The 26,857-nt window shown below is 41.4% G+C and overlaps 1 protein-coding gene across 8 annotated transcripts in view; it reads right to left on the bottom strand.

Annotated features, from left to right (window-relative positions):
• The window catches only part of CHRM3 (cholinergic receptor muscarinic 3), a 3,010,830-nt gene that overhangs the window by 2,124,601 nt on the left and 859,372 nt on the right, over positions 1 to 26,857 (bottom strand). For all 8 annotated transcript variants that reach the window (XM_069234407.1, XM_069234404.1, XM_069234410.1 and 5 more), the window contains one exon: positions 17,974 to 18,089. The gene's annotated coding sequence lies outside the window, so the exon portion shown is untranslated. The remainder of the gene's footprint in view (positions 1 to 17,973; positions 18,090 to 26,857) is intronic.

Here is a 26,857-nt window from a genome sequence, read left to right as displayed (position 1 = left end):
TACGTTTGGTACACTGTCAGTTTTTATATGTGTTTTTAGGTCTTTATGGGATGTCTTTATTAGATGTCACAGGTGAAAGAGATGAGGTAAAGACTAGGTTAATTCCTTTAGTCTTGGCTGGTTGTGGATTAGCAAAAATAATGCCCAAAGTGCACCCTGATTTGTGAGTAGGTTCAGGGATAAACTGGAATAGGTAATGAGCTTACAATCAAATTATGATTTTACTTCCGTTGGACAATTTCGGTTTGTCTAAAGATATTCCAGTTGCCAAGGATGTGGGAGAATAGGATGATTGATGACTATGTCTTATATGGCACCCATGAGTGTATATGTGAAGGCTCATTTACTGTTTTAATCAGTACAGTAGAAATAGGCCCCTTGAGAATGTAGGGGTAATACGCTAGCTTGTTGGTAATGATTTACAACCTGTAAATTGTATGTCTTTGGTTTGGGTGGCTGAGATTAATTTACATAATTTGCCTGACAACCAATAATATACATCTCTGCTAGGGAATGCATTGTGGGCATGTGAGAAAATCGTTCTCCTGTGAAGGAGTTTACATTAGTAGACTTATGTCAAGTAAACTGCCCTTAATAGCATTGTGACAAAAGCATACCATGTCGAACCTAAAATTATAATTTCACAATTTGTGTTCAATAGTTTCTAAGATATATTATGGAAAAATCATCCTGGATTATCTGAATTTATTAGTACTTACACAACAAAGACCTATTTAGGAAGTAAAGGAGCAGTGTATGTTGAGGAAAAGCGGAGCCAAATAAAAATCACAAGCAACCAGTAGGAAAGTGGGTCAGATCATGAGAGGGAGACAATAGGTCTAATTTCCATAGAGCCCGGGTGGGTGGAGGAAGCTGAGACCAACTTGTTGCTGACCAGTGAAATGCTTTTTTATCTGATAGGTTATCAGCTTTTTTTTTGATTGATAGGTGCAAAGATGTAAGTCTGATTTATGTAGGCCTGCTAGATCAGTCAGGATTCCAAACACTGACAAACTGGTTCAACACTAGCTCTTTCCTTGATTTGACACATGAGCTCACTGAATCATCCGCTCTGCATACAACCTACATACAACGTATAATTTGAGCATACTTGCCACTGATCAGTTTGATTTAAAGAATGGGTGTAGGTGGAGACACACGACCTTTGACAGTACAGGAGTCCCTGGAGGTAGCTCATAGGGTTTTAACAGAGCAATCTTGCTGGAACAACTCTTTGGAGTAAGTGTATCTAAATCACTGACTCGTAAAAGACACTGGTTTTAAATTGAAAATGACATACAATTATTAGGCCAAATAGATGCATTTAAAACTCTTTGGCTACATTATGTCAGCCAACAGTATTATAATATATAAAAGGGATATGTAGATATTTACTGGGACTTTCCAAACAACATGTCTGACACTAATGCGACATCTGAAACAGACAGGAAGTTTACAAATTAAATTGCATAAGAAAAGCTTTCTGTTCCAGCCCTCTACGGTGAAATTACGTTTTCCAGGATGACTCACGATCAAGTTAAATCCAAGAAGCACAAAAACAATTCAAGACAGCTCTCAAAATAGGTCATTCCCTTCGGAAATGAAATGAATATTGGTGCACCAACACAACGACTTGTATTCATTGTAGATAGTCTCCAAAGATCAATTATTTGTTTTCATGTGTTTTACTATGTTTGTTCTTGAGAAACAAATTGTGCGATCAGACATTTAATTTTATAATATTTTGCAGGCTACACAAAACTGACTTTTATCAGTTCGATGTCTGGCATACAGTATTTGATTTTATCTACAGTCGTTCGGGAAAATGTCCAGGATAAATGTTTACCCTGCTGGTATCCGGCTGCTATTCAAGGGACTGAAATACTTTGAAATAGTGCCGCTGAGGCTGATTTTATTCACAGATATTTTGAATGGGTAGTTGAAACTATCAGCCAGAATTGCACCCGAACTCCATACCTGGCTCATCTTTGGTAGCCACTGAACTTACAATTATGCAAAGCTGTAAGTAAACAACGACTTGCATGCTGTCAGAATAAGCATTTCTGCCCAGATTTGGGAACACTGTGTGATGAAAGGAATTACTTTCCAATTCAATACATAACCTTGTGATAGAATGTTACCTAAAATAATCGAAAGCAGGGCTTTGATCTACTTTTCATAACTTTGTGTCAATCAGGCGTACCATGTGTGTTTTGTGTGTATTCCCATGCAGTTACACAAGGGCTTTGAGCTATATACAGCACACATACAATATGGGAAAAGTATTAAATCATAGTTTTCATATTGAGAAGGTTTCCTTGTACTTCAAAACCTATGCTTAACACAACACACATATCTTTGAACTAAAGTGCGCTAGCGCTGGGGGACAGTAAAGTAGAATGTTTTTCTCTCACCCTTTGACGCTACACAATGCAGCAACTTTGGTTGGTGAACTGTGTTGCACCAAACTTAGAAAAACTGCCCTTTCTGAGTTCTAGGAAAACCTCATGTATGTAAAAGGAATTATTGTGTGATCATGTCTGGAAAATTGAATGCAATCCCGTAGATACGAGAAGACACAATATATCTCAGAACACTTCTGGAATGGGCTCCCTTGCCCCAAGTCACAAACCCCTTTTTCAGATCTGCATTAGCACATTTTAAGGAAAAAGTACATTTTGTGCGTAGAAGAATTCACATAAAGAATTTGAGTGTGTGCAAACTGACATACACATGTGCAAATTTAAATGAATGTGCACACATCTTCACACAAAATTAAGCTCTAGAGGCCAGTGCGTGCAGCAGAAGCAAATTCCACAACATCCATTATTCAAAGAGAGATGTGAAGCAAGCCCCATTTGTTTACCACAACATGGCTGATTACCTTTGCATAAGACGAAGCAAACCTGAAAAACAAGCAATGGGCGGGGGACAACATACTTATTTTTAAAATAACCTCTGCTGATCTCGAAGGATTTATATACCTACTAATTTTAAAATCCAGTGCAAAATGAACTGTATTGTTTAAAAAGTTAAGCTTTCTGTGTGTGTACTGGGTAATCATGCCATTTGGTTTCTGTGCATTACTTGAGTATAGTGACCCTTACATACATCGCCAATGCGTTTCACTGTAATTTAACATTCAGTGGCTATGAGCTGAAGGAAAAAGAAACTTCAGAGGAGTGAAAGGGAAGAGTAACTAAGCTGGTAAAATGACACATCGATCTGGCCATCAGGCCATTACTCTTTCTGGAAAAAGGTAGATGACAATCACAGAGAAAGTAACAGGGCCCTTAATCCATCTCGCAGCTGTAGTGTTACTAAGATACTCCATAAATAAAATAGAAAACTCATGAAAGTGAACATTAATATGATGCCGAATTACAACAGGCGTTGCCTTTTTATGTACTGTATTTTCTAATACAATGTAGAAAAAATAATAACCACCTGGAATTCCATTAATAGTAGCTTGTATGAGATTCATTTAAATTATGAATAAGAAACTGCATTCACTGAAAACATTGATAAATGAAGCTCATGAGGGAACTGGAAATTATAGTTGAGCTGTGCCAGCCTTTCGGGGGATGGCTATCTGCCATTAACTTACGTTAAGTGGCTATTAATGCAGCAGGTGCAATGACAGCAGAACCCAAGAGTGTGAGGGGCTCACTGAAGCACGATTATAGCAGTCTTCTCGTATCGAACCAGAGGTGAGGGCGGCCCATTTCGCTTGGATGCATCAGTGTCCTTGGCACTCTTGCTACCACCGGATTCAGGGACCTTATTTGCGGAACGTGATGATTCTCGGAGAGGGCCAAAACAAAAAGAAAATTAATTCCAGTGAGGGAAATGTGAAATTTCCAGCCAAGTTAAATTAATTCATTAAGACTCCACATCGTTGGAAAGGCATTGTTGCTTATGTTGCAATTTTAAGTTATTCTATCAAGGTCATTCAGATATGACCTCAAACAGACGACAAGTTCGTAAGAGAAGATTATTTCAGGAACGCAGATCTGTGTTTTAAGAAGTTTGTAGACCCAAAGGGAGTTTCCATAACTCTCAGAGAAGGAATAAAGGAATTGAAATCTTTGGCCATCAGAGATGAGAAAACATAGACACCCATTTTGACATTTAACACTCGAGGAGTGGCTAGCAATTGTGAGAATGGAGAGTACAGAGTGCAAGGGAGTTGCTGTGTGCAGAACCAAAGCCAAATGAGAACAGGAACGATGTTCTAAATTGTGTGATTGCAAGACCAAACGCAGGGCATCATATGGGAAGAAAGGTGAGTGCACATGTTCAAACTGAGCTCTATGAAGGATGTATAAATCTGTATAATCTGTAGTCAAGTGAATTGTTTTGAGGTGCTTTGGCACTTCCTTTTACAGTAGGAGGCGACAGCAGCTTTGACTGTGGATTTGGGAAAATATGACAGAAGGGTATGGACGTCCTTCAGGACCCTCAAAAGGAACAAGCTAATTGACATTTTTTTTATTTGATGTGGTTTTTGAAAGAGAGCTCGGAGTCAAAATGATCCTCAGGTTGCACAGTGACTCTTATGTTATGTACCACTCATTGGTTTAGGTTGTAGCCAAACTTCCAAGGTTAATGAGCTTGTTCTTGTTTGAGTTGAGTGTCAAAGAATTATAGTGCATCTAACTGAATATAATTCATAGAGTGTTTCTGAGCAGATGAGACATCTTCACAGATGCAGATAAATTGTACATCATCCACTTAACAGAAGAAATTGAGATGAAAGGACTGGATAAGTGTTTCCTTGCTTTGAAGAGGGCGTGGCTCAACACAGAAACCAGGGGCACTCAGGCTTTTTGAATGAGGATTTGAAAGGACAGATTGACATTGTCTGAGAACGATCATACAGGATGAAACAAATCCAGTAAAGTGCACAGTCCCTCACTCCAACCTCAGAGAGATGATCAATTAAGATTAATTGAGCAATGGTATTGAAAGCAACACATGGATCCAGCTAGCGAAGGACATCACACCCACCCCCATCTAATGAATGGCAGATTATCATCAACAGGCAAAGCAAGATGGCCTTTCGAACATGACCATACCTGATGCTGGCTTTTACCACATCAAAGACAAGAATGGGGATTGAGCAGATTGTTTTCATGGTGCTCGTCACCTTGGAAGAAAATTACAAAAGGAAAATACAGTAGATGTTGTGAAGCACAGCAGTATCAATAGGAGGTTTCTAGAGAAGAAAGACCACCACACTTTCCTTCCAGCTTGATAGGAACTTTCCCTCGGATAGGGATATTTTACAACTGTCCATTATTATAGGTATTTGCTATTCTCTGTGAGTTACTACTCTCATATTGTAGGGTTCAGAAGGGAGCCTGAGTTAATGGGGGAGAGCTTCATAATTAGAGTTCATTTGCCGACATATATAAAAAGAAGTGAGTAAAAAAGAGGGATCTGAAGGAAATATCCATGAATTATTCATAGTGCCAACAATCGTCAGTGATGGACTGGAAACTCAGAACAGTTTTTTATCTATCTTGCCCTGGAAGTAGTGTGAAAGATTAGTGCACTAGGAGTGGAGTGGGAAAAAAAGGCTGAAAGACACTTAACAATGTTTAAAATCTCCTAGATGGAATTTCTGTTGATAATGGTGGAGTTTCGATAATTTTCTGCCTTAGAGCTGCAAACAACTTTTAAGTGCCTTTGATGGTGCTATTTTGCTCTTGTTTGTAATATAATAGAAGGTCCACCCCAAGGCTTTCCACCATTTTATAAATCTATTTAGTAGCTGCCAGTTCACTGGGGAATCAAGGTGTAGTAGGGGCTACATGTTTTGACAGGTATTACATTATCCAACGCAGCAGACAGCTAGTGATTAAAGTTGTCTGAATTACTGTGAACTATGGAGGTGACATGTGAATGATAGGTCAGTGTGAGTCGCTGGCAGTTTTGTCCAAGTTCTTCCTATTGAGAAGGGTTGTTTTGGCAGTCTACTGATAATACTCAGGAGCTGAAGTGAATAGGGTACAGGTAGGTGATCTGTCCAAGGGAGGGCCTATGCAGGTACAACGCTGTCCCTGTTAGAAAATATAAGATCTAGCATGTATCTAGTGCTGAGAGTGGAACCTTGAACTCTTTGGAGGAGGTCTTGCAAGGAATGAATATCAAAAAGGTTTACAGCAGCCAAAGAGCATCCTCAGCATACATTCACATCTTATGGACTCAACTTGCCCAAAAAGTTAGAGGGGTGCCCAGATCAGAGCCTCACTTGGCAAAGATATGGAGGAGGAGGGCAGTAGAAAAGCAGAAGTTTAACTGGAAAGGAGTGGAACAGAGGCATAATGATCAATAAGATCTCAGCTGGAGCTAAGGCTTTCAAGGGAGTAGTATCAGTCAATGAGTGTTTACTATTGTCCACCACTCCCCCACCAACCCTAGCGGCTGATATGCATGAGTGATATTATACAATGGTGGAATGGATGATGCTCTGCCAGAACCTGCAGGATTCACAACTCATGTGTCCTTCATAAGCAGCACACCATGTGGCAGTTGTGTGTAAAGCTGCACAATTTTACACTGCACCTACTGGCCTTTATAATGGTACTTCGATAGAATACTTTGTGTTGCTTCACATCATGAGAGCTGCAAGTAGATCCTTAGTAAATAACCCTCCACATTTATAATTCACGAGGCAAAGGATGAGTAGGTCATTCTCATGAATTTCTTTACTCTAGTCATCAATTTGGCTATATTGTAGAGGAGAATGCCATGTTTGCTCACCCTTTGCCAGACTACCTTGTGAACATGAGCACCAGATCAGATCTTGAGATGACTGCCTGCCAAACTGAGGACCTCATTTACAAGCCCCTAGTGGCACACAGCGCCACTGGAGCCTCATTTTTCTTATGCTCCGATGGCACAGTGTGCCGGCAAATATTTACAAGGCCATGCAAAGCCACATTGAATTGATTTTTATGGCCTTGTAAATATGGCCCCTTTTCACACATAACTCTGCATGAAAGGGGCATTCCATGGGTGTTGCTGTGCGTGTTCCCATGCAACACCCATGGAATCTGACACTTTCCAAGATTTACAAAGCTGGGCAGATTCCTATGCTACTGCAGGGTTTGTATTAAAGTTATTATTTCCCCCAGTTTTTTTCCTCTCTCTATGTGTGCTGCATTCAGACGCACACATAGAAAGAGGAAAATGCCATTAACGATTGTTTATGTGCAGGAAGGTTTACCTTGTATTTATATTACAAGCACAAAGATGAACATCCATGTTTCAGATGCAGAACGTACTATAAGAGAGCCATAGGTTCCTGTAAAAAGCAAGTATCTGAAGGATGCCTGAATAGTGTCCCTTTTGATTTAAAAGTGCCTTCTACTTTACTGTTAAAATCTAGGCAATACTAGAGAATATGTCAAAGTGAACAGAATGAGCTAGCTGCAAGCAAAACACATTTCTTTAAATTAATATAAATGTGTATTGCCAAAAGTTTCTTTTAGCCAACTGACTATATATGAACTGTGGGATTAATTTTCACAGTGGCAAATAAAAACAGCAAATAAGAATCAATTGCATATTATTGGTTTTGCTTTAGGATACCATAAATAATTTCAATAATATAAACCTACAAATATTAGTGGGGAGATCACTAAATTAACATGCCCATTAAAAAAACATGTAACAACAAAGGCACTTCTTCGGCGATATTCAGATGTTTACACTGCCATAAATAAAAAATATGAGTATTCCCATTTAGATAACTGTCTAGGCATTGATCGAAATACTTTGATTTAGCTGGGAATGAAGCATCTGATTCACCAGTGTGCTTATAAATATGTAAACAGCATGCATGTTTTTTTTCAGAAAATAGAGCATTCATTTTAAAGAGGATGAACCATACCAACTTAATAAAACACAATCTTGTTATGTTGCGCACAGTTCACAGAAAAGCTCTGTTCAGCCCCTGGCAGCAACGGCAAAAACAACAGGTGTTTCCCCAGAGAAATATATGATACATTCAGGGCTATTAGAGCTAAGAACATACTACAATAACATTCCCAACCAAATTACGAACCTCAAGAGAAATATAATATACACAGTGATACAAAATGGTTAAAAATAGATTAATAGAAAAGCAGTTCTGATTTTTGTACATTTTAAGGCACATAAGACCAGAAAACAGCAGAGCAGCAATTAAAGTTAATGTTTGTGATAAGTGAGATGGGGCAAATGGGTAAAGTAAGCTTTGCAGGTCTCTCCAGTCAAATGTTTTAACATGGGGATTTGTACTTTTTTTGGTTCTCAGTTTCTCTAGAGGGAAAAAGCAGGATGATGAAACCGGTGAGGGCCTCTAAAAGTCAAATATGTTATCTTTGAGCTCCTGCTGAAGCATTCATTTTTTGCACCAAAAACGCCAAGAGGGAAACCATTGGATTTCATAGTCGCTGATGGTGCTTTTCCACTTTGATGGTTATCACCTTACCCCGGTCCTAAATCCTGCAGCACTTAGGGCCTGATACAGAGCTTGACAGAGCGAGCCCCATCACAAATATGACAGATATCCCATCCAGTTTACTACAAGTGACATAGCAAGCAATGGACTTGTAATAAAGTGTACAGGATATCTGTCAAGTTTGTGATGGATTAACCCACCCTCAAACTCTAAATCAGGTTCTTCGTTTTTCCTTGTTCTCAGATTTTTCCAGTGGGACAAGACAAGAGGCTGTAGTCATAGAGGATTCCATGTGGGTCAGAAACATGTTTACAACAGTCCAGTGGCAGCATTGAACTCTGAATTAAAAAGTTCCTAGTAGAACACAGCAGCAATCCTAAACTGGTGAGGATAAGTCTTTCTCTGGGAGATTATAGGGCCTTCTCCCAGTCCTCCAGAGGTCAAAAAATCTATTAAGCCCAGAAATAATGCCTGGGAAAGTCAAATCTAGATTTTCCTACAGCTCTCAGGTTCTCTGGAAAGTTTGTTAGTATCCACGTCTATCTCCATCCAGGGATTATATATGGTTCTGTGCAGTCCACTTCCAAATTGGCATCTGGTTTTCCACACAGGAGGGAGACTTCAGCCTTTTGTGTTCCTGGGGAAGTTACATAAGGCCCACTGGCCGACACCTGAAGAATAGTTCTATGTCCTGAGTTCAAATGCAGAGCAGTAGTCACACCAGGCTTCTTCACAGGCAGGAAACTTTCTTCTTCTGATGTTTTTCTCCAGGTGCTAGAATGTTCTGACTATCTTTTGGCATGGTGTCATTTTTATCCAGTGCCCTAGGAAGTGATTGGCGATTTTCCCAGACCCAAAATGTCCACCAAAATTCAACCCTTTTTGTCAGCCCTTCCTGGCTGTAAACCTTTCTGAAAAGCTCCATTCAAGATAGCAGGAGTCAGGTTCCCCTCTCAGAAGTTCCAGGTTTCCTTTCAGATTCATTCCTTTAGAAATGAGAAACCAATTCCAATTACTTGGCACTTAGGGTGGCAAATGCAAAAAGAACAAGTTGAAGGATGGAAGGCTTGAATTAATCTCAGCCATTGACAGTAGCTTGGGCCGCATCTCAATCGACTGTGTTTTTGCCCACTATGCCACCTCAGATTGGACACACCCATGTAAATGAGGCACAAATACAAAAAAAAGACAATTATAAATAATACAAATGTTCAGTGAACTTAAACGTTTACGTACACATAATCTCCAAAGGTATTAATGGTCTTTGGACAAGAGCATTATTTGGTCCATAGACCACCACTGAGGTAAAGCAATTTCACTGCACTATGAGGAGAGCCAGAAAAAATAGCATTTCTAGGTTGAAGTGCTCGTCTGTTAATTAAAAATATGACAGTTTTGAAGCCCTTTTGTGCAAACTAGTGGTAATAATTTAAGGAGACTGATAACTTGCCTCGCTTATGCAAACAGCAGCAATCAATCTATGTAGCATGAAACAGAACTGCAAGATTTTAGTTCAACAGACTCACTTTAGGCAGAAAGGTGCACTTTGCAACCAAGGCTATCCTCAATGGATTCCTGTCAATTTATGCCCAATTGCACATAAATGTAGAAGTATTTAAGGACATACACACTTAAGCAGCAGTTTCATTACCTTAAGAAGCTCCAGTACCAAACCCCTAATACTTGATCGCTAAACTTCTGTTGCCATAAGGTAAGCATGGATCATTCTTCCTGAGATTATCCTACTCTCTCGATGCGCAAGTTCCTATCTGTCAATCACAAATACTGTGGCTCCTCTCTCTTTAACAGACAGAAGCCACAAAGTGAGCATGTTGCAAACCTGAAAGAAGAAAGCTGTTCCTTGTACACCCACGTCACAGGTTTGACACCTGTACCTTTTAAGCGGCACACCTGCATCCCGCCTCATGAATAATCATGAAGTGGTTCCTGTGTGCCTCATTGGATGCAGCCCCTTTTCCATGATCCAAACAATACATGCCACAGAATAGCCACATCATTTATATTAGTTTTGAATCTTAATAAAATAACTTTTAACCCTACAGTTAATTCTTTAATGTTGCATATGGTCCTCCTTCAGTGCTAAGAAGAATATCCTTAAGCCAAATTCAAACATAAGGTTAAGGTCTGATTGGGGCATTTGCATGAAAGGCACCATCTTTTTCTAAAACACTCAAATGCCTCTTTATTTTATAAAAAAAAAAGATGTTAAGGCCTCTCAATGCCATGTGTACAGCCCAACTGGGCTGAAAGTGTTAATGATTCTAAAACTCGAATTGGTTTAGGTGACATATATGGTGATGTTTGTGACGATAGATTTGGATCCATTTCCTGTATTGTTACGGACAAATAGACAGTACTATTATTAAGTTACATTAAAACGTACAAAAGAAGTATTGTTTTAGGAGTACAAAAGGCTCATTTGGTAAGTACAGTCCACGCAAGTTAGTTTGCATTTTCGCATTGCACCAGCAGTGTGAGCCGCCTTGCTTTACAATTTAATGGGGAAGTGCATGTTTACTGTGTTGTGTGTAGCACTGATGTGATTAATTAAACTTTTCAAAGATTTTGCTGGCCTGTAAATCATGTAAAGCACAGAAATAAAACACTCTTAAAATTGTATATTTCTACAATTTGACACAGTATAAAATGTTCTAAAAGAAATCTTAGTTTTACAAGACAACAAAGGGAAGATGTGGGCTGAGACTGCAGGAAAGCCAAACAATCAAAGACAATAAAGAAGCAGCAACTGCACAATCCTGGCCAAAAGCTATAGTAGGGTGTGATTGATGAGCCAAAAATACAAGAGGATTGTAATAGAGCACGTCGCAGAAGTGCAATATTAGCTTTGCCAGATTTTAAGGAAAACGTTTTTATGTCATCGATTCAATCAATACCAGAAGCCACATTTATTGTATTTTCTCGACCCATTGCATACGGTTTGCTCCCCATTGTCTGACAGTGCTTCTTAGATAAAACAGTGTTTAATGAATCATTCTCTGCATTGAAAAAAAAGTGTGAGGGAAGTAGTCGCAAAATATATAGCAAAAGGCTGCTGTTTCCCAATAAGCAATCTAGAAAACCCAGAAGTGGGGAAAGATGGCATATTTTCATAACTCCGCAGTGCTCCTGGTAGGAATTCGAAAAAATGTGACACCATAAGAAGTGCAAAGAAACTGTTTCAGAGTGCTAATGATTTAACGAAAGAATTTGTGTCACAGGACGTTCTTGAAACCGCTTCTTGGTACCAATGACAGTTTCAGGAATTGTGACAGAAAAGAAGTGCAGTCAGAGGACTTAATCAAAAAGATGCACTGTGAAAAAGCCTACCGGATTACTCTTACATTGGGAGGACATTTCCATTATGGAGAGTTAGATTCAATAGAATGAGACAAGGACCCTTGGGGCCAAACACCTCTCCAAATACCTCTTCCCTAAGGACATAGAGAAGAGGTAGAAGCCTCAGGGAATCCACTGTGGGATTAATTTTTAAGGAAACTTGTGTGTTGAATTGTATTCACTATGTCTACAATATCTCTCTCAATACGTTATGTACACTGGTGAGAACTAGGTACCAGGAGGGGCTGTTTTTCTTAAGTTGTCCAGTGATAATGATGATTCAGGCTTACACCCAAATATTACCTGGTAATCAACCTCTGTATTGTACCATCTAAAAATACTACACTACGACAATTACAATTTAAATTGTTAGTGCAATTTATCTAAAACGTCATTATTATACCTAATAAAAGCATCAAATATTATTCCAATAATCAAAAACAAGTACAAAATATTCTTTACAGCCCTTCCACAGATATTAACCATGCTAACCAAATGTATCACGCAATTAGGAAGCTGAATCAGCCATGTAACAAAACGCCATTGCGTCTTTAGAGTAGGACATTTCTGCACTTTTGACTAAAAGCACCTGTTTTTCACAAATAAAAAGGCACAAAACATACTCTTTCATATACCACTTTGCAGTGTAAGCAACAACACATTTGCAGTATTTGTTTGGAATTGAAACAGAGCTTTCTTCAGCTAAAATTCGCTACATAGTTCTCATGTCCCAATTACTGAATGTTGTTACTGGGGCATGGAAATCATGGAATAAGAATGTGTCAAATAACATTGATTTATCAACGAAGGTCTGAATGCGGCTGAAAGTATGTTTAACAAAATCATAGTGGAACTCAATTACAATTTTACCAGGAACAAACACTCTGAGCTATTGCCATGCCCCTATAGCACTCGAGGCAACTGCATGTCAGGCCAGCATAATGAAAGAAGGACCTAATTGTGCTCTTCCTGCTTTTATCACCGACATAACTTGTGTTTGTCTGTCGCCTAGGTCATAGGTACATTACATGTGTCCTTCCACTGCTCAGTGTTGAAGCACTACTTTCTTATTTTTGGTTACACTTCATCAGAAGGCATATAATCCCTGCTACCTCTCCTGTGTAGTGCTATACTGTGTACGCCCAATTTTCTGCCCTTTCAAAGCTAGTACAAGAAGCCTGGAAGTGGCCAATACAGAGGAAAATAGAGATAATATCAGTTCCATCTACCAGGCAAGGCCACTGCGGAGAAGACAAACATCATGCTCTCACAAAGTGGAACGCAATCAAAGAGTATTCAAAAACATTTTCAGGAGGTGGGGAACTCCAAGAATAGATGTATGTGCAACCCTAGGGAAGCCAAAATGCCAAAATGTTGCTTCCAGACAACCATACCATCAAGCCTAGGGAATGCCCTTTCGATAGACTGGTCAGGGATATTTCCATATGCTTTTCTGCCGATACCACTGTTACACAGTGTGATCAAGAAATGCAGGAGAAGCAAGATGACTCTAATACTAATTGCCCCTCAGTAGGCAAGGCAGACTTGGTTTACAGAGCTGATGGAAATGGCACAAGGGAACATTCTAAAACTACCAATATAACAAGACCTGTTGTCAGTGGAAGAAGGCAGACTTAAAATTTGGTCATCTAAAAATACCAGAGAATATAGTGGCTGTTCTGAGAGATGCATGAAAGCAAACAAGAAAGTGCCACATTGCTAAGTGGAATCAATACTCCTTATAGTATCTTAAAAGAGGCTTATTAAAAAAAAAAACTAAGGACACAACAGTGTTAAAATATTTAACACACCTACAGAGCTACAGATAACTATCTTGTCTTCAGAAAACTACGTAGGAGTTGGCCCTTTCCTTCATAACCACCATATTCAAACAGCTATGGACTCCATAAGCCATAATGTTGATAAATATTTTTTACCTGATTATGTGTATATTCTATTCTAGTTATATATAGTTCTTTAGAAAATATGTATCGCCACTATGTCATAACAATAAACTACACACATACTCTTTAAACCTGTTTAACTAATGTATATTTACTCATGGTTTAAATATGTACATGTATGTACATGTGTGCATGTGTGTATTCATGTGTGTGTGTATATTCATGTGTGTGTGTGTATATATATAAATATATGTTTGTTATTCTATACTTAACATGTTCATAGGTCATTGCATAGCTCCTAGATAAGTTATTTGATACTTATGAATCCCTGTTGTCATTTTATGTTACACTTTGTCTACCCATCACCATATGTCATGTCTTTATCAATCTCCATTCCCACTCTGACTCATCCCAAATCCATTCTACTACTTCCATCTCCTAAATAACCCTGCCTAAGCTCTTCCCTCCTATTCCACATCTAACTCACCCAAACCTCAGTTTACTACCATGATCTCCCAAACAACCCTACTAAATTCTCCCTCATTTATCTCAACCTGCTACTATGATCTCCCTAACCCTTTCTACAGACTCTTCCCTCCTCCATCCCCCACCTTTACTCATCCCAAGCCTAAATCCTATTACCATAAATTCCCATTTAACACTTCTGGATTCTTCCCTCCTCCACCCCTCTATTACTCCAGTCAATCCAACAAACAAACTCACATATCCGCGGCTCAAATTAACTCATAATAATACAAAAACTGTACTCATATTTCCCCATACTAGTCCACCACTAATTCCTTTTGGGCTCCGGAGTAGCGTGCTACTCGGCGAAAATTGCTTTGACCCCTCGTCAGGGGTAGTAAGCGCTATATAAATACTATTACAATACAATACAATACGATCCTACAGATGCAAGACTAGTCAACCAAACATGAAGCTATAGATGAGCTTTGTATTGGTCTACTTAAAATCCAATCCAGGTAGGCCCCTAGAGCACATCCCCTACAGTTACTTCTTTGTTTTGAAGATGTTTTTTAAGAATGATTAGATGGACAGGCAGGACATGATCAGACCGCTGGGTTCTTGAGCAGTCCACAATCCAAGCTAATTTTCTATAAAGTGGCTCTAAAGTTAGGGGATGTAGGAGGGGTCAGCAAGCCTAGCGATGTATTATGTGAGAAGGTTTGGGATGATGGAAGTCTGTATTTCCTTGGCAGGCGAGAATGGCTTTGTTTGGAGGATGATTTTAAGTTGTTAGACATAGCTGTTTAGTCAGGGAGGTATTTCTGACCAGCTGCAATAACTCCAACTATATGACAGGGTCCCTCTTAAAGGACTTTACATTATTACCAGCCTTCTACTGAGGGCCAGTACAGTGACACACTAAGGGCTAGGAGTGTGATCTAGAATTTCTATTGCTTCAATATAGGCAGACATCTATTAGAATCCTAGAACCAACACAGTGGCAATGAGTAGTAAATTATGGGACATATTTAAAAGCCCCTAGTGCCACCGGAGCGTCACTTTTCGTGATGCTCCGGTGGCGCTATGCCCTGCACCGTATTTACAAGGTGTCATTAAGCCAAGTGGGAAAATCATAATAGGGCCGGCGGGGGCTTCACCGCACTGGCGGTGAAGTGGCAGCAGTGAGTTCAGTGCCCGGCCGCCAAACTCATAATGAAGCCCCTAGTCTTAACAATACTGCATTCATTTGCATGTTTTGCTGCAGCCCAACTTTATATTCCTCTTTTGTTGTTAGTTCTTGGTAACTTCTTATTATCCTCACATATGCCTCTTTGTATTCCCCTACATAGAAAGGTAGTGTTAGGATCTTCAAAAGGCAATCTGCAACCCTTACTTCTCTTAGATGTGTTTTCAAGTTCCTTTTTTACAAATGTACTGAAAAAAATGTAAGTTTTGGGCTTAAAGTTTTTACATATTCCACACAGGTAGCCTTTACCTATGTTTTGTGAATTTTTATTCTGTTAATTTATAGCCTTTGAAAGAATTCTTTGCCTTTCTTTATATTTCATACTCTTGACGTCTCACGGGAAAAACTTAAAAGGATCTGAGTTATGAGATCATATGTTCATGTTTATTCACCTGTTTATGTTACCACTTTTTGTAATAGTATTGCACACCCTATCAGTTTAATACTGAGATCTTTAGGGTGTGGCGGTGTATGATATATCCTGGTTTGAGTTCTGTGCTCCAGACAGGATCTACTCATGCAGCCCCTTTGTAAGTGCTGCTGGAGTGAGTAAATGCAGTGGCTTCCCTAGTAGTTACGTGTAATGTCACATGGAGGAATTATACTTCAGTGAGTTTACAGATATAACTAGGGTTCTTCTGAAATCAAAACTTTATATCTTCAGTTGCTCTGATTCCTATAATATTCTTTGCAGACCCTTACCATTCCTGTCCCCTTTACCACAATGTTCCACATCCTTCTGAGTGATTGAAATATACCCTATTCCCAGCAAGATGTTTCCTAAACTAATCTGAGAGCTGTGTTGAAGCATGACTAACCAGTAGAAGCGTGAGAAAAGCTTTTACGTTTGAGTTGAAAGATTGAAAATGAAACCCAAAAACACACTGACGCTAGGTTGCATAGTGTAAAGCAAAACTATTTTCAGACATAAAATTTAAAAATGCAGCATTAAAAAAGGGAGGAAGGCAGGACAGAAGAATATAACACATGTTTGTAAGACATTGGATTTTTTACTGAAGGGGTTGAGGGTCACCTTCAAAACATAAACACAGTCCATGTCAGGATGAACCACAAAAGTCACTGAATAAATCTGTGCTTACACTCTGGTAGCTTAGCACAAAAGCAGTCAGGTTTGTCTTAAAGGCACCATTTATGCATCATGATAAACATTTCTTTCAGTCACTTCAACTGTATTTTAAAATCCTCCTTAATGGTGAAATTGGATTTTAAATAACTATTTAGCAAATGCCACTTTTAAAAAGTTAGCATTTCTTTGCCTCATCCAAATGTGCTTTTCTGGCAGTGTCCAGGCTCACCTGACTTTTAAGGGCTCTCCTATGGCCTGATGTGTATTCCTCCCAGACCCTAAAAAAAGGTCCCTTGGTGTGGGAAAGGTTGTTCCTCTCCTGAACAGAATGGCCTAGGCATGGTTGGATTTACACAACCCCTTCCTGAGCTTCAAAGGGTAGCCCGAGGGCTGTACACAATCCCTTCCTGACTAGAGAAGATGCCAATCCTATTGCTGGCAAATGCAACTCACACCTGGGCCTGCCAGTTTTAGAGTTAGACAAAGGGGTATTCCCAACTACAGGTTGGCACTGGGCATAAAAGTGGCAGCCCAAGCACCTGAAATCAAAACACTCTTGGATATATGAAGACTCAGAAGAAGTTCGGCCCTGCTGTCTAAAGCCTGAAGGAAGATTGGACCTGTTTGCCTTGAACCCAAGACACCGGAAATGACTCCAAAGATCAGTTGGATAACCTCCTGTGTAAACTACGGGATACAAGCTCCAGAGGCCTCTCCTGCTTACCAGCAGACTAGACTCAATTGGACCTGAACTGGTTCCTGCTGGAAACCTCTGTGGGAGTATGTCCTGGCTCTGAAGTTCTGTCTTCAAGGTCTTGGACACTTGACCTCAGTCAAGGTGCTTAGTGCCTGCTTAGTTGACTGGAGTCAAGGTGCTTAGTTCCTGTTTACTTGAAGGTTTCACAAGATCCGATGAAGAACAACACAGAGCTCCATCAAAGTCAGCCTGAACTTTTGTCTTTGTCCCAGTCTAGTGCAACCAGGAACTCACATTTAGCACTTCATGCCATTTTTTTAATCTTAAATTTTAAACATTCATTACTTCATTTCCACTGATTGGATTTGTGTATATTTATTGCCCTTATCAATATGCTCATGTTGCTCTACTATATGTTGTTTGATGTGGTTATAAACATGGAAATGTTAATAAAAACATTTTTTTTAAGTAATGATGAACAGCAGTAGATTTAAATAGATATTGGACCGGAACGTGTGGAGAATCATTACAGCTGGCATTCCAGCCAATGACATTGTACAGCAGGTTATCAGTTACAATTCCAAGTGTCAATACTTTGTTTGTTTCCAATAAACATTGCTTTAAATGATAGAATGTTGTCCATCTTAAAAGAAATCCAGTCTGGGGCTCAGCTAAGCAACAGATGTTTGTAACCCTCAGAGGACAAAGTAGACAAGTTTACAAAGGTATTGTACAGCAGAGAACAGATGTATAAAACCTTACGGATGGTGAATAGTGTTGTCTCAGTAGGTGAGTCAATTTGCTGAACAATATAGCTCTTCAAACCAGTTCTCCATTGAACCATTTATTTCTGTAAGATGCACCATAGTCATCAAAATCTGAAAATGGAAAAACAATGAAAATTGTTATAAGCCTTTTGTATACAAAAACATTTGTAAACAACTTCAAAAAATGATTCAACCACTTCGCTGCCAGGCCTTTTCTCCTTCAAGTGCCAAGCTTTTTTGATCCACATAAGCTACCCACACCATATTTGCGTCCTTTTTTTCCAACATACTAGGGATTATAGAGGTACCCAGACTTTGTGGGTTCCCTTGAAGGAGACCAAGAAATTAGCCTAAATACAGGGAAAAGTTAATTTTTCTCAAAACAATTGGAAAAAAGAGCTGCAGAAGAAGGCTCGTGGTTTTTCCCCTGAAAATGGCACCAACAAAGGGTTTGTGGTGCTACAATCACCATCTTCCCAGCTTTCAGGAACAGGCAGACCTAAATCAGAAAACCCTATTTTTCAACACAATTTTGGCATTTTACTGGGACATACCCCATTTTTACGATTTTTTGTGCTTTCAGCCTCCTTCCACTTAGTGACAGAAATGGGTCTGAAACCAATGCTGGATCCCAGAAAGTTAAACGTTTCTGAAAAGTAGACAACATTTTGAGTTCAGCAAGGGGTCATTTGTGTAGACCCTACAAGGGTTTCCTACAGAACATAACAGCTGAAATAAAAAATTATTGAAATTGAGGTAAAAAAACAACTATTTTTCTCAACGTTTTACCCTGTAAATGTTCCCTGTGATGTCAGATTTTTGACAGCAATATACTGTTAGGTCTGCTGGACTATTCTGGTTTTGGGGATATATAGGGCTTGTAGGTTCATTAAGAACCCTAGGTACCCAGAGCCAATAAATGAGCTGCACCTTGCAATGGGTTTTCATTCTATACCGGGTATTTAGCAATTCATTTGCTGAAATATAAAGAGTGAAAAATAGGTATCAAGAAAACCTTTGTATTTCCGAAATGGGCACAAGATAAGGTGTTGAGAATCAGTGGTTATTTGCACATCTCTGAATTCCGGGGTGCCCAAACTAGCATGTGAAATACAGGGCATTTGTCAACTACACTTCTTTTTTACACAGTCTTACATTTGGAAGGAAAAAATGAAGAGAAAGACAAGGGGCAATGACACTTGTTCTGCTATTCTGTGTTCCACTATAAGTCTCCCGATAAAAATGGTACCTCACTTGCGTGGGTAAGCCTGATGCTTGCAACATGAAACGCAACATGGACACATCACATTTTTACATTGAAATCTGGTGTGTTTTTTGCAAACTGCCTAGCTGTAGATTTTGGCCTCTAGCTCAGCCGCACCTAGGGAAACCTACCAAACCTGAACATTTTTTAAAACTAGACACCTAGAGGAATCCATGATTGGGGTGACTTGAGGGGCTCTGACCAGGTTCTGTTACTCAGAATCCTTTGCCAACCTCAAAATGTACCCCCAAAAATACTTTTTCCTCTCATTTCGGTGACAGAAAGTTCTGGAATCTGAGAGGAGCCACAAATTTCCTTCCACCCAGCCTTGCTCCAAGTCTCCCGATACAAATGGTACCTCACTTGTGTGGGTAGGCCTAGTGCCCTCAACAGGAACTGCCCCAAAACACAACATGGACACATCACATTTTCCGAAAGAAAACAGAGCTGTTTTTTGCAAGTGCCTAGCTGCGGATTTTGGCCTCTAGGTCAGCCGGCACCTAGGGAAATCTACCAGATGTGCACACTTTTGAAAACTAGACACCAAGGGGAATCCATGATGGGGTGACTTGTGGGGTCCTCACCAGGTTTTGTTACCCAGAATCCTTTGCAAACCTCAAAATTTGGCAAAAAAACACGTTCTCCTCACATTTCGGTGACAGAACATTCTGGAATCTGAGATGACCCACAAATTTCCTTCCACCCAGCCTTCCCCCAAGTCTCCCAATATAAATGGTACCTCACTTGTGTGGTTAGGCCTAGTGCCCGCGACAGGAAATGCCCCAAAATGCAACATGGACACATCAAATTTTCCCAAAGAAAACAGAGGTGTTTTTTGCAAAGTGCCTGACTGTGGATTTTGGCCTCTAGCTCAGCTTGCACCTAGGGAAACCTACCAAACCTGCACCTTTTTTAACACTAGACACCTAGGAGAATCCACGATGGGGTGGCTTGTGGGGCTCTGACCAGGTTTTGTTACCCAGAATCCTTTGCAAACCTCAAAATGTGGCCAAAGAAACACTTTTTCCTCTCATTTCGATGACAGAAAGTTCTGGAATCTGAGAGGGGCCACAAATTTCCTTCCACCCAGTGTTCACCCAAGTCTCCCGTTAAAAATGATACCTCACTTGTGTGGGTAAGCCTAGCGCCCGTGACAGGAAATGCCCCAAAACACAACGTGGACACATCAAATTTTTCTAATGAAAACAGAGGTGTTTTTTGCAAAGTGCCTACCAGTGGATTTTGGCCTCTAGCTCAACCAGGACATAGGGAAACCTACCAAACCTGTGCATATTTTAAAACTAGACACGTAGGGGAATCCAAGATGGCGTGACTTGTGGAGCTCTCACCAGGTTTTGTTACCCAAAATCCTTTGCAAATCTCAAAATTTGGCTAAAAAACACTTTCTCCTCACATTTCGGTGACAGAAAGTTCTGGAATCGTTTGGAGCCACACATTTCCTTCCACCCAGTGTTCCCCCAAGTCTCCAGATAAAAATGGTACCTCACTTGTGTGGGTAGGCCTAGCTCCCATGACAGGAAATGCCCCAAAACACAATGTGGACACATCACATTTTCCCAAAGAAAACAGAGCTGTTTTTTGCAAAGTGCCTACCTGTGGACTGTGGTGTCTAACTCAGCCGGCACCTAGGGAAACCTAACAAACCTGCACATCTTTGAAAACTAGACACCTAGGGGAAAACAAGATGGGTTGACTTGTGGGGCTCTCACCTGGTTCTGTTTCCCAGAATCCTTTGCAAAACTCAAAATTTGGGTAAAAATACACTTTCTCCTCACATTTGGTGACAAAAAGTTCTGGAATCTGAGAGGAGCCACAAATTTCCTTCCACCCAATGTCCCTCCACGTCTCCCGATAAAAATGATACCTCACTTGTGTCGGTAGGCCTAGTGCCCACGACAGGAAATGCCCCAAAACACTATCTGGACACATCAAAATGATCAAATACAAAACTACCTGTTTTTGTGGGGGGGGAGCAACCTGCGTTTTTGGTCCTGGGCTCAGCAGCCATCTAGGGAAACTTAACAATCCCAGACATTTCTGAAGACTAGATACCCGAGGGAGTCCAGGGAGGTGTGAATCGCGTGGATCCCCCAATGTTTTCGTACCCAGAATCCTCAGCAAACCTCAAATTTAGCTAAAAAATCACTTTTTTACAACATTTCTGTGGGATCACCGCACCAGGACAAATTTCCTACCACCCAACGTTCCCCTCAGTCTCCCAGTAAAAATGATACCTCACTTTTGTGGGTGGGCCAAGTGCCTGTGACAGGGAAGAGCCAAAAACATGTCGAAATTGACGGGGAACCAAAGCGGTTCCAAAATGGCAATTTGAAAAAAAAATACATTTTTAGGATGACAAGGGTAGCAGAATTTTCATCGGTATATATGGGACAATGTTGGGTGGTAGGAATTTTGTGGATTCCTGCAGATTCCGGAAGGTTCCATCACAAAAATGTGGGAAAAATGAGTGATTTTCAGCAAAGTTGGAGGTTTGCAGTGCAATGTGGGTAAGAAAATGGTGCGGGTGCATGTGAAGCACACAACCCTGGAATCAACCAGATGTTTAGTTTTCAGATGTGTCTGGGTCTTGTGGATTTTTCTACATGGCAGCATCCCAAAGTCAAAAAAGTGCAGCCCTCACCATTCCAAGTGGGACGATTTTGAGAGTTACCAAGCTCTCTTGGCCCAAATGTAAAAACAAAACCCAAAATAATCAAACATCTTCTTGCTTGCTGTGGGATAAAATGTTTTAGTGTGCAGGGGAAGAGCTGAAAAACTGTTACCCCCTTTAGTTGGGGTGGGGGCCTATTCTGGCCCATACTGGTTGGTAGCCACCACCCCAATATTTTATGTTTTTTTTAAATTCCATGCCATCTAGTAGACTTTCTGCCCCCCGGGGCGTGTATTGGGGTAATTGCCCCATCTGCTCACTGGTGGGAAGAACAACTTTGGCCCCATTTATTTGGGGTGGGTGTATGGCCATACCCCGACCCTCTTATTTTGAAAAATAATCTTCCCTGGTCTCTGGTGGGCTTTGTGTCTAAAAAATGTTTGCCTCCCCCAGGGAGCGACCCTTGCTGAAGAGGTCGCTCCCTAAACATAAAAAAAAAACATCCCTGGTGTCTAGGGGGTTTTCTGCCCCCGGGGCCAAATCAGCCTAATTATATTAGGTCGATCTTCCCCCAAGGGGGGCAGAAATGGTCTAAAAATGATTCCCCCCCCTGGGGAGCTGCCCTTGCCCAAGGGGCCACTCCCCTTATGTTAATTTAAAAAAAAAAAATCCCTTGTGTCTAGTGGTTTTTGCCCCGGGGCAGAAATGGCCTAGAAAAAATTTGCCCCCCCCAGGGAGCGACCCTTGCTGAAGGTGTCGCTCCCTAAACATGGAAGACAAAAAACAAAAAAATCCCTGCTGTCTAGGGGGTTTTCTGCCCTCCCTGGGGCAGATAGGTCTAATTATATTAGGCCTCTCCCCTTATGTTCATTTAAAAAAAAAATCCCTGTTGTCTAGTAAGCATTGCGATCGGGCAGCAGAAATGGTTGCAGAGACATGAAAGGAAAGGCCTTTCCTTTCCTTTCATGTCTCTGCTGGCCCCCTCCTCCTGAGCGGAAGAGAAATGCCGTGCAGCCCCCCACCCCCTGTTGATCTCAGCTCCTGGTACTCCATCCCCTAGGGCCTGGCCTATATATTCCTTTTTTGGGGGGGACATGGCTCCCCTCCCCAGGGCCAATCTCTGCCCGGGGGCCCCATTCTCTGGGGCCCGGCCTTCTAACATTTATTTTGTTTAAAGGGATGAGGGCTGCACTGCTGCCCTACCCAGGCTGATCTCGGCCCCGGGGACCACATCCCTCAGGGCCTAGACTAAATATTTATTTTTTTTAGGGAAGGCTGCTATGTGGCCCCCCTCCCAAGGTCAATTTGCGCCCCCGGCACTCCATTACCGGGGACCCAGTCTAAATATTTATTTATTTATTTTTGTGGCTGGGCTGCGTGGCCCCTCCTCGCCAGGGCCAATCTCAGTCCGGGGACCCCATCGCCTAGGGCCCACCCGTGTGACCTGTTGGGGACCATGGGGAGGAGCCTGAAGACCCCCGCAGTCCCAGCTGGCTCCCCACCATCTGCAGGAGCTGTGAAAGAAGTTTCCTCTGTGTGCTTGCCTGCCTCCCCACAGGCAGGCAGACAGAGGAAACCTCCTCTCCTATGAAGGGAGAGCTGTCTGACAGCTCTCCCTTCATCGGAGCAGAGTGTTTGCTTTGACTTGGCAGCAGCTGTCAAAGCTGCCACCAGGCCACCGCAAACAGTTATGTCCCAGGCATAGGCATCTGAGGACATGGCAGGAGCCAGCCCTGGATGATGGCAGTTCCTAGGGCCATCAGTGGCTCCTCATGGGGGGGGGGGCACATATCTCCTTCCCTAGTAAATAGCCCTGGGCAGTGGTAATCCCCAGGGCTGTGGGGGGCCATGTGCCCCCGCACAGAAATAAAATGAAGCCCTATGGAGGTGGTATATATATATATATATATATATATACATATATATATATATATATATATATATATATATATATATATATATATATGTACATATAAGATATACAGCATGTTTGACTTGCCTGTAACTTTGGTGCCATTTTACAAATCTTCACCATTTTTATTTTAAGTGTCCTGCTGTGTCTTACTGTGCATGGTAAGTTTCAGAGCAATTCGGCAAATGGGGGCTGAGTTAAAGGGGGGTGTTCATAAATCACATAGGGATTTTGAACATGACTACCGCCCAAACCGTTGGATGGAATAACACCAAATTTGGCAGAAGGTAGCTATTGGTCCAGAAAACGAACCTTTTGTTATTTGGGGTAAATCCATAGTAGTATTGGGGATATGAAAGGAAAACAAAATGTGTATGTCCAGGGACACGGAGGGTCTACGAATCCTCCCAATCTTGTGCACAGGTCTGATTAGCTGCCAACACTTCAAGCAGGAAGTGCTGGCAGACATTTTGGGACTCGGAATCAGCTGAGTGCTGGGGTCCCCTTTGGATCCCACAAGGGCAAAAAAACATTTTTTTAGAAAAATATCACAAAATTGCAGCATATTTATAAATCTGCAGCGACATTCATTTTAAAAAACAAGCTTGGTTATCCATGCTAGTTTTTGGTTTGCTCCTGGGTGGGCCAGGTCCCAGGGAAATGAATGAATTTCAAAATAGAAGGAGGGTGGCACATGGGGTTCCTTTTTAGAGCTCTTTTATGCCCCGGAGACCACCAGCTTCCTGGGGACAGGTCCTGTGGCCAACCCCTGCGAGGAAGGCCGAAGTCATGCATGGAGCAGGGTTGGTTGCTTACAACTGTAGGCCCCAGGGTCTGGCTACAAGCCTGGCCCTACGGCCAACCGCTGCTGTGCATGCCTGAAGGCCATGCCTGATGGGGGATTGGGTGCTTAAAGGATTAGGCCACAGGGCCTTTGGCCATTCGCTATGGTGGCTAGATTAACATAAAGTAAATAAAATTACTTGACATTAAAAAAACATAGAAATTCACTTTAAAAAAACAATTATTACAGGAACGTGATAGTTATGCTCTCACTTCAAACATACAAAACCATAGAAATTAAGCAGTTAGAGTTATTTCATTTAACTATACCTCGTGCCCTAAGGTAATTTGCACCCTCGGATCACACCAGGGCAAAATAGTATTTTTTTTTTAAGTTTTCAACAATATCCATGGACAGATTTGCTGATTTTGCCAAAAATGTCATACAAAAAAAATCACAGTCTCCTGCACGTCTTTGCCCACAGATAGGTCAGGTCGAAAGGGCTTCGTCACTGTAATAAAGAAGGGGGGCACACTGAGCTCCACTCTTAGGGTTTTCAAAAGCACCAGGGACTACCACCTCCCTGAGGATATGTTTAATGATAATAGTGGGCCTGCATGGACCTCCCCAGGCCCCAGGGACCACCACCTCCCGGGGGCTACATAAATTAAATGAAATTGTTGGGGGGGCACACAGACCTATGGGCCTGGGGACCACCACCTTTCCCGGGCCACATTTAATAAACATATGAGGGCCACGAGGACTCTCCAGGCCCCTAGGGACCACCACCTTCCTCGGCTATATTAGTAAACTTTTTAGGAGGGCTGCATGGACCCCCACGGACACAGGAACTTCCACTTTCCTGGGCCAATTCCATTTTTTAAGTCTTGGAGGGGGCCATAAATGGTCCCAGGACCACTACCTCCATGCGGCCAGCTCCTGCTGCCTTCCAAGGTGCCCACCCTTAGGAGATGGGTGTTTGCTTTTGCTTGGCTTTTGCTTGCACTGTAAGGTAACTCTAACTTGCGCCCTAACCATGCACTGCTAATTACCCCAGATATTACAGCCCTCATGAAAACTTTTATAACATCATTAAACATATCAGTTTAATATTAGCAGTGAAATTATTGATGAGAAAACTGTGCATGGTGAGGGCACAAGTAATAGTTACCTTAGGGTATATGTGTGTGTGTGTGTGTGTGTGTGTGCATAGAGAGAGTAGGAGGCCGATAGGTAGTATATATTGTATATATATCATTTATATACATACATAAAAACCCATATGCATATATTTATACATCCAGAGATAGCCATAGATATAGACATTTCACATGAAAAACATAGTTCAAGGTTAATTATTTTTCAGCAAACACAATATGGGAAAAGCCCTGAAATGTGAACTTTCGTACCAAGACTGATAAAGCCCTGAAATTCATCAGTTCTGCTGTGTGTAAGAAATTTGGTTACTGGTTGAGGAGATAGGAAAGGAAGCCACACTTGGGCAACAGCTAGAATCCCTGTCAGGGTGAACCAAATATAGCCACTAAATTAGATCACTGCAAGCTGTCAATGCTGTAGTGCCAAGTACAGACCTCGTGCTACCAGCTGTCGCTGGCACTCACTGTGGTGTGAAGTGCAGGTCTTCACTGGAGCTCTGCGTTGCCAATCACCGTGGGTAGCAAAGTCTCAGTGCCAAGGGGCATGTCTGGGGTCATGAAGAGCCCAAATGTCAATATTTCATCTTTTCTTTATGGGAGTAGCTCAAACTGATGCTATCCCAGGGTCCAGGACCAGGAGGCATAACTTGGAGTCAAAAACATACTCCAGCAGAGGTCAGCCGGGCTCAGGTAGGTCAGATGTAGGTCCAGGTAGGTCCAGTTGCAGCATGTTGGCAGTTGCAGGGAGGTCTCTTGAGCTCGTTATGTCCCTGTAGAGATCAGGATGTCAGCGGAGCGAAGCTTTGAGTCACTCAGGTTACCTTGGGATAAAAGTACACAGGTCCAGTCTTCCTTCTCAGACAGCAAAGAAGTCCTCAAGCAAGCGGACAGTTGTCTGATAGCAGCAAAGTCCTTCTTTTGTAATGTCCATAGGTCCAGGAGTGTTCTGGAGGTCGAATATTGGTACCTGGTGACAGCCTTTGTGTGTGGGGACCCCCCCTGTTCTGCCCCCATATCTGGTTCTAGAAAGTTCTTCCTTTTGCCTTGTGTGTAGTGGAGGTAAGCCCTTTGAAGTGTAAGTAGGGGAGGGCACAACTCCACCCATGGCCATCTTAGCAAGACTTCCATCC

This window comes from Pleurodeles waltl, chromosome 5, assembly GCF_031143425.1.
Source record: "Pleurodeles waltl isolate 20211129_DDA chromosome 5, aPleWal1.hap1.20221129, whole genome shotgun sequence".
In the NCBI taxonomy this organism is placed as follows: Eukaryota; Metazoa; Chordata; class Amphibia; order Caudata; family Salamandridae; genus Pleurodeles; species Pleurodeles waltl.
Note: the sequence above shows the minus strand (reverse complement) of the source record. Positions and strands in the feature narration are given on the sequence as shown.